This window comes from Cyanistes caeruleus, chromosome 28 (assembly GCF_971803275.1).
Source record: "Cyanistes caeruleus chromosome 28, bCyaCae1.hap1.1, whole genome shotgun sequence".
NCBI classification, from domain to species: Eukaryota; Metazoa; Chordata; class Aves; order Passeriformes; family Paridae; genus Cyanistes; species Cyanistes caeruleus.
The window spans coordinates 1,241,150-1,258,553 of record NC_141728.1 but is presented as its reverse complement, the minus strand read 5'-3'; the positions used below and the strand labels follow the sequence as shown (position 1 = coordinate 1,258,553).

General features: G+C 44.2%; 4 long non-coding RNA genes across 5 annotated transcripts in view; 3 read left to right on the top strand and 1 right to left on the bottom strand.

Annotated features, from left to right (window-relative positions):
• The window catches only part of LOC147649008 (uncharacterized), a 769,650-nt gene extending 764,992 nt beyond the window's left edge, over positions 1-4,658 (top strand). The window contains exon 2 of one of the 2 annotated variants that reach the window (XR_015279683.1): positions 1,324-4,658. This is a non-coding gene — a long non-coding RNA (uncharacterized LOC147649008). The remainder of the gene's footprint in view (positions 1-1,323) is intronic. The other variant, XR_015279682.1, reaches the window with a different exon arrangement.
• A 3,426-nt stretch (positions 4,659-8,084) lies between these two features.
• Positions 8,085-12,286, bottom strand: LOC147649007 (uncharacterized). Its single transcript, XR_015279680.1, has 2 exons — positions 12,134-12,286; positions 8,085-9,039 (listed from the first exon to the last, which is right to left on the bottom strand). It is a non-coding gene; the product is annotated as an uncharacterized LOC147649007 (long non-coding RNA).
• LOC147649006 (uncharacterized) lies at positions 11,825-15,314 on the top strand. The gene is made up of 3 exons (XR_015279675.1): positions 11,825-11,915; positions 13,032-13,110; positions 15,189-15,314. It is a non-coding gene; the product is annotated as an uncharacterized LOC147649006 (long non-coding RNA).
• A 107-nt stretch (positions 15,315-15,421) lies between these two features.
• LOC147649005 (uncharacterized) lies at positions 15,422-15,748 on the top strand. The gene is made up of 2 exons (XR_015279699.1): positions 15,422-15,485; positions 15,601-15,748. It is a non-coding gene; the product is annotated as an uncharacterized LOC147649005 (long non-coding RNA).
• Positions 15,749-17,404: the final 1,656 nt, after the last annotated feature.

Below are 17,404 nucleotides of genomic sequence, written 5' to 3'. Positions count from 1 at the left end.
TGGAGCATTTAGCACATAAAAAGGGGACAATCTATACTGATTCAAAGTATGCCTTTGGAGTAATCCATACCGTTAGGAAAATTTGGGAAGAAAGGGGGTTACTAAACTCAAAAGGGAAAGGACTAGTACATGAGGGACTTATTTTAGAAGTTTTAGAAGCGTTAAAACTGCCTGAGGAGATAGCTGTAGTACATATCAAAGGACACCAAAAGGGAATGACACCTGAAATAAGAGGGAATAACTTGGCGGATCAGGAGGCTAAAGAGGCGGCAGAAAATGGGGACAAACGAGTAATGTTAATTTTAACCCCAGACAGGGAAGAATTGGAAATCCCTAAATTTAATGAGAAAGAAGAAAAAGAATTACTCAAGATAGGGGGAGAACGGGATCAGTCTGGAAAGTGGAAACTCCCTGATGGGAGACAGTTACTTAATAAACCACTCACCAGGAAAATATTAGAAGATATGCATCAGAAAACTCATTGGGGTACTCAGGCTTTGTGTGATCACTTTCTAAGGGATTTTGGATGTATTGGAATTTTTGGGGTAGCAAAACAAATAACTGAAAACTGCATAACTTGCCAAAAGGTAAATAGAAAAATAATGAGAAAAACACCATTGGGTGGCCGTGAATTAGCTTTACGGCCATTCCAAAGTATTCAAGTGGATTTTACTGAACTTCCCCAAGTCCAAAAATGGAAGTTCCTATTGGTAATAGTAGACCACTTAACTCACTGGGTGGAAGCTATTCCCGCTGCCAGGGCCACAGCTAATGTGGTGTGTAAAACTCTTTTGGAACAGATTATTCCCAGGTATGGAATGATTAATAAAATAGACTCAGATAGAGGAACACATTTTACATCTAAAGTCTTACAGCAAATAACCCAAACCTTGGGAATAAAATGGGAATTGCATACCCCCTGGCACCCACAAAGTTCAGGCCGGGTGGAAAGAATGAATCAAACTTTAAAGAAGACCTTAACAAAATTAATGATTGAAACCCAGATGTCCTGGGTAAAATGTTTACCCCTGGCTCTATTGAGGGTTCGAACACAACCCAGGTCAGACCTGGGAGTGTCACCCTATGAAATGATGTTTGGACTACCCTTCCTTACCACCCGACATGAAACCGCCACTTATGAAGTAGGAGAAGTAAGTGTCAGAAAATATGTCACCACAATTGCTAAAACACTTGAAAACTTAAGGCTAAAAGGAATGATCCCTCAAACCACCCCTTTGGAGTTCAAAATTCATAATATTCATCCAGGAGAATGGGTACTGGTAAAGACATGGAAGGAACAATCTTTAACTCCTCAATGGGAAGGTCCTTTTCAGGTACTGCTGACAACGGAGGCTGCAATCCGGACCAGGGAACGAGGGTGGATCCACGCCAGTAGAATCAAGGGACCTGTGAAGAAACCTGAGGAATGGACTATAACTTCTGAACCGGGTGATACCAAACTGACTCTAAAGCGGGGGCTGGGTGGTAATGAACTGGGACAATCCACAGGATCTAAGGGATGAGCAAAGAATCACGCCTAATTGGGAAGTGAAACCAAGCCTGTATCAGTGGTTTCAAGTCCTGCCTGGACAAGTTCTGAGACACCTTCGATATCCACCTTGGGGAGGAATACTCCCACTCCAAACAGGAGGATCGGGGCTGTTTCAGTCGGGAAATCCTCATATTTTTGCTTTGGCCTGTGATCTGTATAAAGAAGGGGGAGAATCACAACTTCCATCAGTGCCACACCATATACCTTGTCTAAATCATCCCAATACGGGACATGCTAGCTGGGTTAAATATAAGTGTTTAATTTGTGGGAAAAATTGGTATTGCAGCTCACACAATCGGCGTTCTTGTTGTAGGGAGTGTCGAGCACAAAATCGATCCTCTGTCCAAACGGAGTTGCAGGCAACTGAAATAATAACTCTGCTCTGTGGATGGGAATTACTGGTGCCTGTTGAGTGGGAAATACCTGAGGAACAGTGGAATACTACTGTTAAAAGGTGTCAAAAGAGATTTGCTTGGAAATTACAAAAGAGGAAGTGACAAGGAAATAGGGGGCAAGACCAGATTGGCCTCTATAACTCGCCACCAAGAAGAATATAAAACACCTGCTGTGAGCTGCAACCTCATAGGCAGGATGGGTGGGGGTGTAAGCCATACTGGACCCCTATTATTCCTTCTTTTGTCACTTATCCTTCTCCCTTTTGGGACACCAGCAAAGCCATGTTACAAATGCTATCGAAAGCTGTACATGGAAAGACGCCGGGGTTTCTTTCTTATTACCCACACCAATATCAATAGTCACTGCTATAACCCATCCAAGTTAAGTACCTGTATACATAAAGAAGAAAAATATTGGATCACAGAAAACTTAGGAGTCAGTGGTACTAGATTGGGAAGCACTTGCCCAAAAGGGGAAAAATGGATTTGTTTCACGGGGGCGGTCAAGGGAAAGACCCAAGATTTGAGAAAAGAACAAGTGATAAGAAAAAACATAAAACCAACACAGCAACCTAAACCTAACTTAACCTCACGTCAGGACTTGTATGCAAGGCTCAAACAGCAATTAAAAGGAGAAATAGATATCTCAAGACTAGGAAAAAACCTGTTTGTGGATTTAGGGGAAAGGATAAGTAAAGAACTTAACATAACGAACTGTTGGGTCTGTGGAGGAGCTTTAATGACGGAGGAATGGCCATGGAAAGGTAGTAGCATAGGCCCGGTGGAACTCCTTAAGTGGAACCGGACCAATATAAGAGGGGGGACTCGACCAGAAGGATGGATTCTAAGTTCAACAGTGATAGGGGAGGAATGTTTGTGGCGAACTGGTAAGGAATTTATTAAAGAAATAGGGAAAACTCCCTGTAAAAGGTATAAGGTTAGCAATGGAACTTCTACATGGTGGATCCCAGAGGAACCAACTCTGTATTGGACTCAAGGAAAAGTAAAAGAAAAGAATTGTGTTTATGATAATCGAACCACACTCTTCAGATGTAATGGTAAAGGGAAAAATCCTTACTCTGGAATCCCAGAAATATCTAAATTTTGGGAAAATATAAATCAACAGAAAAATGACTATTGGAAGGCACCAGATGGCTTATTTTGGATATGTGGGAAAAGGGCATACCCAAAGCTCCCTTCACAATGGAAAGGGAGTTGTACTCTGGGAATCATTCAACCAGGATTCTTCCTTTTGCCAGGACCAGATGGAGATCAATTGGGAGTGCCGGTTTATGAGGACCTAAAAAGAAATAAAAGGGAATTGTTTGGAGGACCTCAAAAATGGGGAGATGAGGAATGGCCCCCTGAACGCATACTAGAAACATATGGACCAGCTACTTGGGCACAAGATGGAAGCTGGGGATATCGAACCCCAATTTACATGCTAAATCGCATTATAAGACTCCAAGCTGTGGTAGAAATCATAACCAATGAAACAGCTGGGGCTATGGAATTAATAGTCAGTCAGCAACGCCAAGCCAGAGCTGCAATATATCAGAATAGACTGGCTTTGGACTATCTATTGGCTGAAGAAGGGGGTGTTTGCGGGAAATTTAATACATCAGATTGTTGTTTGCAAATTGATGACAATGGAAATGCCGTTCTAGATATCGCCAAGAACATCAGAAAAATAGCCCATGTGCCAGTCCAAAAATGGGAGTCAATGATGACCACTAATTGGTGGGATAACCTGCTGGGGACAGAATGGTGGAAGAAGCTAGGTTTCTTCCTCCTATGCGCTACAGCTGGTTTAATATTCCTTCCTTGTCTAATCCCCTGTTTCATCCAACTAATTACCAAAGTGGTGCAGGGCATGCAAATAGTAGCAATGCCTACAGAACCAAAATTGGCCACATCTGGAACGGCACAAAAAATCATGGTATTAAGAAAACAAAATAATGTGAAAGATCCATTGGAAGAAGCTAAACTGATTTGTGAGAAAAATGAACGAGTGCTAGAAGCTAGAAAACAAGAATTATTGCTCAAGCCAAATGATTTATAAAAAAAATAAAAGGAGAGCTTGTTGTGAATTCATGTTGTAAATATTGGCTTTTCACAATTATTCTGATAAATATATTATATGCTTTCACTATATTCTTTTCTCTCTTAGCAAGTTATAGGCTTAGATAGGAATTCTGAATGGTAAGGATATGTCTCATCTGGAGAAGGCAAGATAACTCCAGCAGGCAAGACAATGGGAGGATCAAGCTGTGGAAAACAGGCTGTTATCAGCAGCAGGAAATGGAGAGCAAACTGTTACCAAAAAGCCGGTACCAGGACGTTGGCAAGGGGGAAAGATATGAAGCCCATCTGCTCTCTGAGGAAGTATAAGGGGCCTGGACCCTTATCAACAAGTGACCATCTGCAGCAGAAAGGAAACCAAAAACTCCGAAATAATGCTGACCAGCTAGACCAGCAAAAATTATGCTGACCAACAGAAAATAAAATTGAAAAAAAATATGATCCAAGAAGGTGGAACCAGGGAGGGGACATGCTTGAATATGCATTAACCTCTCGCAGCAAGGATGGGATAAAAAGGACACTCCTGAGATACCAGGTGTGCTCTTGGCAGCGCGCCAAGGCACCCGGCCGTATCTCTTTGCTTTACTTTATGTCTCTTATTGTCTTTATTAAACATTTTTAAAATTTTACAGGAGTGAACTTCGTTTTTCACATGGGTTTGGCGGGTGTGGTGTTCGATTCTGGCAACGACCATCTTCCTGGGGCTCGTCCCTTTTGTCTTGCTTGATGGTCTCCAGCCGAAATCGGCCGGGCGTTGCCTTTCTCTGGAGGTAGACTTTTAGGCTGGTTCTTTTGTTTCTATGATGGCCTGTGTCCTGTCTTTTCCTCCGAGTTGATGAGTCTGCTGAAACCTGTTATCTGGGGGGGGGGTTCTTTTGCAATTCGTGATTTTTGGAAAAGGAATTCTATCTCGACCGGGAGGAGAATTCCTTATTCCATACTTACATTTAGTTATAATTATACATACTTTATTTAAACTTCTTATTCCGAATTTTTATTTACTCAATTCTTTATTACAACACCACTGAGCCCAGGGCCCTCAGTCTCTATGGGTCATGTGCTTGAGGCCTCCTGATCTGATCTTGTGAGATTTTTGTGTCCTTTCAAGGTCTTTTCAGATTGAAACATTGTGGTCATTTTCCAAGAAAAATTGAAATCTTTTACAGGCCTGTAGTGGCAGAGGAAAGGTCATAGCCTTTAAGATGATCAAGGATAAATTCAGATTTGATAGAAGAAAGAAATATTTTATGATGAGGTTGACAAGATGGGAACAGGTTGTCCATGGGAGTGGATGTCCCATCCCAAGAAGTGTTCAAGGTCAGGAGCGTTGACCATCTGTTCCAGTGGGAGCTGTGCCTTCCCACAGCAAGGGGGCTGCAGTAAATGATATTTTAGGGCCACTACAATTTATAAAACAAAAGATAAAAAATTACTTCAAGCAGAGTTCTGGTACCTCCTCATTAAAGACTTGCCAAAGGGCTCAGTGCTGGATCTTTCCTGCATGACCTTGCCAGCTGAACATGGGGAGCTCTGCCTCAGGGTCTGAGATTCCTGATGGAAATCCACAAAGGGCATTTGGGGAATGTGCAAGATTTCCCATGGGATGTCTAAGAAGGGATCCCAGGAAGGGAAAGACTGGGCAATTGTCATGATTCGCAAGGTGGGATTTGTGATGTAGTTTTTTTATTTGGTCTTAGACTACAAAAGATTATCAGCAAACCAGGGACTCAAACAGCAAAACACACTTTATTGAGTGCTCATCAGCACTAATATGCGATAGAGGGGAAAGAGGAGAAAGCAAAGCATAAGGAAAAGAGAGTAAGGGGATTATAGCTACCAATGTCAAAGTCCACTCAGCCGTCCAACGACGCAGAGTCTTCTGTCCGTTGGGGAGATCTCAAAGGAAGGTAAATTTAGGGTGTGATTTTATAGTCTTTTGCAAAGGGAGGGGCATAGGGCCAAAACCAGAGGAGATCGATGATCATTGTGATGAATTCCATTGCAAACCTCCCGAGGTCCCTCCCAGGAGGAGTCCCTGTGCATTTCCCTCCCCCATGGCTCTGCCCTTGCTGATCCAGCAGCTGTGGGGCAGCAGAGCTGGGGCACTGCAGGGACAGGGCTGCCTCTGACAGGGCTCTTGTGCTTTAGGAATGGTGCTCTCCAATTCACTACTCCCACTAAAAACACCACGTGTCTCCCCAGATTTATATTCCCACTGTTATAAATACATATTATAATACTGGCTTTTCACAAGGATTCAGATGAATGCTGTGTGTATCACGTTCCAATGGCTTTGCTGTAACAGTCGATAGAGGATGTTTGAACTGTCTGCTCAGTTGGGATAACTCCAGTGAACAGATGATGGGGACCCTGCTGCTATCAACACTCAGCACCTGTGCAAAGAAGGAGCCAAGGCCCAAATTCAAAGGGGAGAAGAAGAGGATTAAAACCACAAGCCAAGACACAGGCATGCTGTAAAAAGGTGGACCCAAGGAGTGGCCATGCTAAACAGTTCCTGGGAAATGTAAAGCAGTTAATGGAAAAGTTTGAATATGCATAAAGTCTATGAATATGCATCAGGTTGTATCGCACTGTATTAGGAACAGCAAAGCATGACAGGGACTCTCTATTGGGCAGGACAAGAGAGCCAGATTTATTATTCCAGATCTTTTTTATAGACAGGTCCAAGAAGGTCCAAGAGGTAAAACTCTTATTGGTCATTAAACCAACACATCACCAGCACTGGACAATTAGGAACAACACCCCTTGTCTGTTTCTTGCAAGGAAACAACAAGGATCCAAACAACACCTGCCAAGGTTGTTTTCCTACCCCAAGGACTGTTTGGATTCCTCCTTATGATTTCTCAGCCCAGAGTGAGAACTTTATGGGACTCAGTTTCACACAGGCTCAAGCTAATGTCCGAAACCTAAAAATCTCTTCTTTGACCACTGTCAGTTCCCATCAAGTTGATGCAATAGAAATGGGATATAAAGGGTGTTTCCAGAACACCAGGGGTGCTCTTGGCAGAGCGCCAAGCACCCAGCCCTTTTAACCCTTTGCTTTATTGTCTTTGTTGCCTACTGTCTTTTTTATTAAAGCTTTTAAAATTGACCAGGAAAGTGAACGTCATCTTTCCCAGTGGTCCGAGTCTGTATAAAAGAATGGTCTCAAATGGCAGCTCTCAAGAAAATGTCCTAGGTTGATGTTTCCCGTGCTGGTGACACTCTTTTAAACGCAGCCTGCTGCCCTAGCTCTCTGCTGCTGTTCCATGGACAGAGGTTGTTGTCTCTTACCCCTTCCCATGGGCAGGCCGCTGTTCAGCCATCTCCAGGACAGCAGGGCCCCATCCCACCTCCCTGGGACCTGGGAAGGCAAAACCCAGCATTCCAAATGTCCCCCTCCTCCTTCTTCCCACACATTTGGCCCTGGCACTGGGGTTTGCTGCTGGTTGCCGCAGGAAAAGGAGACCCCTGTGACACTTTGGGGCCCGTGAAACCAAGGCAACCCTTGTTTCCTTGAAACACTGTGGGGCCTGATGGAACTAAGGCTCCATTGTGACCCAGCAGGGCCCCTGGAGCCAAGGCACTGCTGGGACACTGCAGATCCAAGGAGACCATTGTGACACTGAGGAAGCTCATGAAACCAAGGCTCCATCGTGACACCTCAGCAGCAAGGAGACCATTGCTGAGAGCACGGAACCTCACGCAACCAAAAACACCATTCTGACACCGTGGGGCCCCAAGGAATCAAATATCCACTGTACACTCTGGAACCTCACACAACCAAAAACACCATTCTGACACCGTGGGGCCCCAAGGAATCAAATATCCACTGTACACTGTGGAACCTCACACAACCAAAAACACCATTCTGACACCGTGGGGACCCAAGGAATCAAATATCCACTGTACACTGTGGAACCTCATGGAACCAAAAACACCATTCTGACACCGTGGGGCCCCAAGGAATCAAATATCCACTGTACACTCTGGAACCTCACGCAACCAAAAACACCATTCTGACACCGTGGGGCCCCAAGGAATCAAATATCCACTGTGTGAAAAACGAGGTTCACGTAATTTTTATAGAATTTAAAAGCTTAATAAAAAAGACAATTAGGAGGAAAAAATAAAGTATACAGACACGGCCGGGTGTCTCTGCATTCAGCCAAGAGAGCACACCTTACTAACAAAGGATTGTCCCTTAAAAACAGAACCCTACTACATATCCATAAATTCTCATCCATATTCATACACTCTCATCCATATTCATACATTCTTCTTAGGATCTTTGGTGTTCTTCTGGTTAGTTTTCTCTTGCCCCCTTCCCAATAGATCAATATTCTTGGTGCCATCGAGATTTATATTCTTTGATGCCAGAAATGCAATAAATTCCTTCCTCAGAGTTCTGGTCACTGCTGTCTTCATCTGGGTAAGATAGTTCACAAATGCAGGAGTTCTTTAGCTATTTCTTTTTTTTCTCAGTCTTTGGGTTATACAAACAAAAGCAGTTTTTATTTTAATACTATGCCATAGCCTAACATATATGTATTATACTACTATTTCTAAATTTCATCAATAACAGAAAGAAAACTCTATTAATACAACAAAATTTCTCATTCTTATACACATAACATTCATTTTAATATTTGTGAAAAGCCAACAATATAAAATGTATCTTTAACACACTGTACACTGTGGAACCTCATGGAACCAAAAGTCCATTGTGACAGAGCAAGGCCTCGTGGAACCAAGCAGTGCAAAGGTCTAGAACATTCCTTGCAGGGTTCTGCCCTAGGGCACGGGAACCTCATTGGTGGCACCTTGGGCTCGGCACACACTTGACGAGTATCGCTGTTCTCAGCAGGAAAACTTGGGAGTTTTCCATGGCTTCAAAGGAAAGGAAAAGGAGAAAACCCCTCTTTGCCTGAGTGCAGCCAGTTCTCTGTGGGAGTTGGGCAGTCAGAGTTAAGGATTGATTGAAGGCTGTGGGAAACATCGAGTGAGGTTCTGGCAAAGAGAACAGGATTGTGGGTAGAGTTACGTTAATCTGTTAGTTCTGTGTAAGGTTATGTTTGGAGTTCTCGTTAACGATTGGATAAGGATGTTTGACATCTATGGTAGTGTTTGTGGTTCTCCTTTATGACTGCTTACTTGTGTAATATATATATATATATATTTTGATTTGTGACCCATTGCCCTGTCTCCTGAGTTTGACCCCCTACCGTGTACAACTTCCACCCTTTGTTATTTTATCTGTTATTAAAGTTCTTTATTTTCAGGCAGCCCAGTCACGCCCGTCCTTATTCTTTGCCACGCAACTCCCGGCTGGTGCGGTCCTGAGGTCACCAACGCTGTATTGCAACAGTTCTGCAGCAAAGCAGGTCCCAGGGTGTCCTGATGGGACACTTGTGGTTGGCTTCTTTTTCCCCCTGGGACTGAGATTGATGAGGGAGAGGCAGTTTTCTCTTGTTGGACTTGGTTGTTTATTCTTCTCTTCTCTACATGACATGGGTACAGGCTACAAGGAGCTACGTGCACTAAGATAGAAAGGTGCCAAATGGCTAACAAAGATCTTCAAGGTTTTTTATATGTCCATTTACCCAATTAACAAATGCCAAGTCAATTATTTTTCTTAGTGACCCAATGACCCAACACCTGCTCACTGCACTGCGGCATTCTTTATCCAATCACTTACTACCACCCAAAAACCTCTAGAAGAAGAAGATGAAGAAGAAAGAGGAAGGAAGAAGAGACAACACCCTAGATCCTCCATCTTGTCCTTTGTTTTCTAAACTAGTTTAAACCTTTTTTCACCCAGTGACTTAAGAAAACTCAATAATTTATACACTCACACTCTCAGTTTTTCTATTTAGCAGTTGTTTTCATGGTGTTATATGAAATTCAGAGCTTTCTTGGATGTCAGAGGCAGGAATCAGAGCTAAGGGCACACACTCTGTGTCTCTGACTCCAACACCAGGTGAGGGAGGACAGACAGGATGGAGAATGTGGAGCAAGGTTGCCCACTCTGGCTCACACCTCAGGGCACAGCTTCTCTGAGCAGGCCAGGCCTCCTGAGGAGAGACCCTGGGTCAATATCAATTCCAAATGTTCCTGTCACCTCTTCTCCAATGACAGAAGTGATAAAAGCATCAAAAGTCACTCTTTAAAATAGGAATGTGTATTTCTCAGACTATCTTAGAAGCTCTGTGAAATATTCTCCAGAGCTGCAGTAGGAAACCTTCCTGATGAACTGCCCTGGAGCAGAGGGAAATGCAGGCAGAGCCAGGCTTTGTCAGGACTTGCTGGAGCCCAGTGAGCCCCGGGGTGCATTTGGGGCTGAGCCCTTGAACCCCAGAGCCTGAGAGGAGATTGCACAAACTTTTCCAGGAGTCCAAGTCAGAAGAAAACCCCAGGTGTCTCCAAGCATTAATAGGTCCCACTGGGGTCCAGCCCCAGCACAGGCTCCTCATGGGCTCCTTGGAGGAGAGAATTGGAGGCCTTGATTGCCCAGAAACCTCTCAGAGTCCCAGTGTGGGAACAAGAAAGGAAAGTACCTTAAAGAACTGAAGCACCCAGAGGCATTGATGAGCTCCACAGAGTGTTGTTACTGACAAAGGCTCTCAGGAGACTAATTAAAGCGGATAATTGGAGGCCATGAGTGCACAAACCTCTCAGAGACCCCAAGGCAAGAGCAGAGCCCCAAGTCCTTTGAAAAAGCTGCAGTCCCTGGGAGCATTGAGGAGCCCCCCAGGGCCATTCCTGGCCAAGGCTCCCCAGGGACTCGTCCCAGCAGATCCCTGAGGCCCCTGGGATGTGGGGGGATGCTGAGGGCAGGACAAGGGGGTGACAGTGGCCAGCCTTGCTGGGGCTGTGCCAGGAGGCCCCAGGGCCTCAGGACCAGGTGTCTCCTCACAGCCCTTGCTGGCACAGACCCTGCTGTGGCCCAGGGCACCAAGACTTGGCTTCTCTTTGTCCCCACCTGTCATCTCTGCCTCCCATTTCCTGCTCTAACTGGAACCTGGGGACACTTTCTCAGCCGTGTCCCTCAGTGGGACCCATCAACGGCATCAGCAACTTTGGAGTTTGATTATGACTGAATTCTCCAGAGGTTTCGTCACAAACCGTGGCTCTGCCTTGATTTCCCTCTGCTCCAGTGCAGCACATCAGGAAGGTTTGCAACTCCAGTTATGGAGAATGGGTTTGGGTGCCACAGCAACCGGGAGAAGTTCAAGTTTCCTTGGAATACCTGGGGAGGACTGGGACATACTGGGGAACACTGGGAATGCAGTGGGAGACACTGGGACATACTGGGAGTGATACTGGGGAGGGCTGGGACAAGCTGAGGAATGCTGAGGGGGAACTAGGGTGGGTTGGGATGGACTTGGGGGTACTCTGGGACATACTGGGACAGACGAGGACATACTGGGAGTGACACTGGGGGATACTGGGACATACTGGGGACACTGGGAACACTGTGGGAAAAACTGGGGGACACTGGGGAGTTGGATGGATGACACTGTGGGCAACTGGAAGGGAATGGGAATGAACTCAGGTGTATTGGGACGGACTGGGCTCTACTGGGAGGGTCTGGAGGGGCACTTGGAATGAACTGGGCTGTACTGGGAGGGACTGGAAGGGTGGGATTTGCCGTTCCCGCCTCTGCCATCACCTATTGGCCAAAGCTCCCGCCAATCACGGCCTTCAGCCAATCAGCTCCGGGCATCAGGGACTCGGGGGCGGGGCCGACAGTCGGCGCCATTTTTCCTTTTTGCCTCTCACTCCCGTCATGCCCCGCGCCCCGATAGTGCCCCATTGGAGCCGGGACTACAACGCCCGTCATGCCCCGCGCTCCACAGAACCCCGGGATCGCCCCCATCTGTCCCGTAAGTGTCCCCCAGACCCTCCAGGATCCCTGAGTGCCCCCTCAGCGCCCATTCGGGACCCCCAAAGCGTCCCCGGATCCCCTGAATGCTCCCGACCCCACAGATGTCCGTTACAGCCACTTCTGGGAATTCATCTCCTGTCATTCCTCGCGGCCTCTGAGCCCCTCAGAACAGAGTCCCGAGACAAAAATTACTGTCGTGCCCCTCCCCCAAAATACCTGCCGTGCCCCGCGCCGTAAAGAGCCCGCTTAGAGCTCCCCAGGCTCCCCCCAAGTGCTCCCCAGCCGTACACGTTCCCCCCGAGGACCTCCAGCCACGGCTCGGACACAAAAGTGTCCCCCAAGGGCCTTCCCGGACTCCCATAGGCCCCTTCCGAGCCACTCCCGGGACTACAGCTCCCATCACGCTCCGCGGCGCACATAGAGCGCCATTCCAGCCGTGACTCCATCTCCCGTCATGCCCCGCGCCCCACCGAGAGCCATTGGAGCTGTGCCTTGAACGCCCGTGATGCTCCGCGGTGCCGTTATACCGTATTATACCCGCGCCTACAACTCCCATCATCCCCCGCGGCCCAGGGAGCCCCGGTAGAGCCCCCCAAGTGCCCGCCCGGACCCCGAAGCGCCCCCAGATTCCCCTCCCTGACCTCCAAGTGTCCCCCTGGACCCCCAGGTGCTGCCCCGGACCCCGAATCGTCCCACAGAATCCCTAAGTGCCCCTCCCAGTGCTCACCCGGCTCCCCCAAGCGTCCTCCAGACCCTGAAGTTCTCTCTGAATTCCCTCCCCTGACCCAAAACTGCCCCAAATGTGCCCCAGAAATGTCTCCATAGACCCCAAAGAAATAAAAATTGGACTAATTAGCATAAAGTGGGAGAAATAGTGGTCAATTCATTATCGAAGAGAATTTTGTTACTTAGAACCAATGAGCAATAATTGTTTAGTTGCTAAAAAGTTATGAATTCTTTTATGGAAATATAAAATTTGGTAGTGAAAACATTGAGTAATATAATTATTAAAAATATATATAGTTTTATTAAATAATTATATTTTAGTTATAAAGAAAAAATAATAAATATTTCCAGTGTTTCAAAAGTTCAAGTCCCTTTTATTCCTTTCTAGTGTTTTGTAAAGTGGTGTTCCTAACATATTAGTCCTGGACCTTGGTATAACAAAGAAGGAGGGCTGTATAATTCCTAAGGTACAAGTTCCTTTCCACTTTTGGGGTAATTCACTATATGTTCTTTGTCCACAAATCCAATATATTCCATCAGGGGCTTTCCCTTTGTTACTTGTTGTACCTGGTTGTTCCCAATAAAATTTTAGGTTACTGATGGATTGGTAAGGGTTGGCTCCAGGACTTTTATACCGACACAAATCAATATGGTTATCCCACTGACAATTAGTTTCTTTCATTATTCCCCAGTATCCAGCAGGAGTTTTTGGTTGCCAGGTTTTTGTATTGTTCTCTGAATTTGCTCCTAGGGTAGATGTACAAGGGGTATATTCTACCACTTCATTGTATTTCTTTCCTTCTCGAGTTACACAAACTGTCCCAATTACTTGGTGACTCAAAATCCATCCTCCAGTTTGTTTTAATGTCTCGGAGATTTGAGTATGGTTCCATTTTAAAAATTGCTCTGGAGCTGAACTCTCACCTCTCCATGGCCACCTCTCAGCCATCCTGAGCCCCTCACAAACCCAGCATTTGGATAATCCTAGTTCTGTAGCAATCTCTTGCATCAAATCTACAAAAAGGGTTTTAGTTGTAGCTGGCAAATCCCAGTCGCTATATTGTTCTTTTAATTGTTTATACAATTGATTCAATTCTTCTAATTCTTTCTCTGGAATCTTTTTCACACTTTTCTCTATTTCTTTTTTCTCTTTTAATGCTATATTTATATTTGGCTCATTCTCATTTTCGTCTTTCTCAAAACAGAAGAATTTTTCATATTGAGGACAGATTTGATCATTATGAGGATAAGGAGCTCATCCCTTAAATCCCAGATTTTTTCCTACCCAATACATTTTCCTATTTTTAACACAGATGTCCAGAAAATTCTTGTGATTGTAACAGGCCACATTACCATATGAATGTGCTACAAACACAGACTCCATCTTATCTTTGATCCTTTGATTACATTTGTCACATGGGTCGGAATTACTGATACTTTGTTTTTGCATAGTTTGCTTCCTTGTGGCTGGCCCTTGTGCTGCTTCCCATTCAGCTTTAGAGCTTTGGCCCATCACCAAAGGTATCATCATAAACACAGTGAAAGTAATCCTCAGCACTTTTAACTTTCTACCTTCCTCAGGGCCCCTTGGGTTGCAGCCAAGGGCCGAGGTGCCAGTCCTCTTGGGAGCAAAGTTTAAATCCTGGGATCTCGCCATTGACTCGTTCCATCTCACCGCTACCTTTGGTCTCATCATATTCACCTGAGCCATTTTAGTGGTTGGTTTCAAGAACAGCACAGATTTTGCAGCATCGACTTATCCCTTCCTTTGGGCTAGCCTGCTATTTATTCATTTCCTTTTAAAGCCAAAACTTACCTGTATAAACCAAATGTACTAAATTATCAAAGCTCTAGACTTTGTGCCAACTACAACTTCAATTTATGACCCAACTGGTCAGGTTATCTTCTTTTCTGGACGCTGGGGTGATTGTTACACCTTCATCACCACCAACAGGCACACTCACGATGCCAGTTTTTATCAGAAATGTGTCTGTGGCACGGTACACAAATCTCTTCTCCACAGCAGAATTATTATATTGTATTATTATATAATTATATTATTATAGAATGTTAATTATAATGCTCTGGATTATAATATTATGAATTGTTCTCTCTTTTATCCTTCAAAAGCTAATACAGCAAGGATTCTTTGGTCCAAATTCTCTATTAATCAAACAGCTACATCCAGAGATCCATCCTTGTGTCTCAAAGATATTCCTAAAAAATCACTAAAAAACTTTCCCAAAGTTAACTGATGAAGCACACGATGTAAACAAGCTGAGCATATCAATTGTCTTTCTCTTTCATTTACTCTGGTTGGTCTCCACCACGAATCAAGGCAATTATTACAAACAACATGAATCCATGGGCGACACTCTAAACCGTGCTTAGTACAACTCCATAGTGTTATTTGTTCTTGTACCTTTTTGGTAATAGATGTTACTAGTTTCTTCCTATGGAGTTGTAATTCACTGACAAAATCTATTAATGTTATTCTCTGAGGGAGTGTTAAAATATTTTCAATCCGTCTCGGTTGTTCCCACAGATCCAAAAAGTGTCGGATTCTTTCCCACCTGCGTTGTTCTGCGTCCGGATTTAATGGAGTTCCTGTCAGCAGCCAATCCAGAATGCCTGTTTTCTCTAATGGATTAAAGTTAGTTGCAATCATAAAGCACAAACTCTTTACTGATTAATTATCAGGAGAAATCTTATTGTATCCACATCACACTTGTATTACTCTCTGTTGCTCTTGCAGTGTCCTTAAAGCCACCATTCATTCTGAGCAGTAAGCTAAATAAACAAATGCTCTTTGTGCTTGATCTTCTATTATAAATTGCTGCAGGTGAGTGTTAATGTCAACTTGTGCTGAAGCCCAATTGCCCAGTCTGAAGTCCCTCTCCACCCTGCTAAAACATTGTATACAATTGATTACAAAAGCTCCATCTCCTTGGTCCCAGGGTCCAGCTGTCCTATACCGATGTCGTTGTCTTATCCTTTTAATTCTTATCGCTTCACACCGCTCACGTTTTGCTATACAGGAAGGGGCACACAAATGACCCTGTTTGCTACAACCCTGTTGAAATAAAGAAACCACTTTCTGTGGGATGACAGTTTCTGATCTTTCTGCACTAAGGGTATCTTGGATATCCTGGGGTGGTGTTATTCTTTCTACATGTGGATGGCACACTGAGCGTATTGCAGGATTACGTGAAATCCAGAGGCAAAAACGATTTTTCATGTGACCTTTGGCCTGTGGGCACCCAGCACTCTCCTCAGCCATGTGTTGATCAGTTACAAGTTCATTTTAGGCTGTTTTCTTTTCAGATCTTTGTAAAATGATTCCATTTGTTTTAACTCTTTTTCAATTTTCCTTTTAGGTCTCCTGGTGTCAAAATAATTTTCCAGTTTTTATTTGGTATAGGTCCTTTTACCCGTGAATCATGAGTCCAGCCTTTTTCTGCTGTTCAAACTGTGGTTTCTGTGGTTAAAGAACAAGAAATGGTCCTTCCCACCGAGGTTCTAGACTTTCCCCTTTCCAGCATTTTATCAACACATATTGTCCTGGTTGAATAGAATGTATTGGGAAGTTGAGGGGAATTTTCTGAGCTAAAATGCCTTTTTCTCTCAACTCTCTCAAATTTCTGGCAATGGTTGTAATATATCCCTGGATGGTTTTGTCCCCGACTAGTGAAGGATTCATCATCATGCCTTGGGGATAAGGCAATCCATATAACATCTCATACGGTGAAATCCCTGTTTCAGAGTGGGGCTTGGTTCTAATATTTAACAGAGATAAAGGAAGACACCTGGTTCACAGCAATTTGGTTTCTATAATTTTTATTTAGTTGCTGTTTTATAGTTTGATTCATCCTTTCAACTCGTCCTGAGTTCTCAGGATGCCCCGGGGTGTGATATTCCCAAGTAATTCCTAACTCCTGACTTAAACTTTTGATTACCCCTGAAGTGAAGTGAGTACCCTGATCTGAAACAATAACTTGTACTAATCCAAATCTTGGGATAATATGTTCCAACGAAATTTCTGCTACTGTTTGAGCTGTAGCTCGAGCTGCAGGATATGCTTCCATCCACTGAGTTAATTGATCTACTATAACTAATAAATATTTCCATTGGCCCATTCTGGGTAGTTCAGTAAAATCCACTTGAATCTTTTCAAAAGGCCTGTAGGCCGTCTGAGGGCCTCCAGAAAACGACTCCTTAGCGCCCTTTTATTTACTTTTTGGCAAGTTATACATCCCGGGGTAACTTGTTTTCCAATCTCAAATATTCCAATACACCCATCAAATTTTAGGAATTGATCACAAAGTGCTCTTGTTCCCCAGTGAGTTTGTCAATGTAAGTTGTCAAGGATCTGTTAAGCCAGAGACTTTAGTATCATATTCCTACCATCAGGAAGAGTCCATTGTCCTTCCTTAAGAGTGGCTCCCAGTCTCTTTATAGCTTTTAATTCTGCCTCAGAAAAATATGGTGTTTCATTTTGCATTTCTACTTCCTGAAAAGTCATAATTACACTTTTGTTCTCCTTTAGGGATGCTTTCTTTGCCTCTTCATCAGCAAAGTTATTTCCCCGTGTCTTAATATCTCTCCCCCTCTGGTGGCCTTTTACATGAACTACTGCTGTCTTTTTTGGACCTTTCAAAGCTTCGAGTATCTGAATTATTAACCCTTGATGTATTAATTCTTTCCCCTGAGTATTTATAAGTCCTCTTTCTTTCCAGATGTTTCCAAAGGTATGCGCTACTC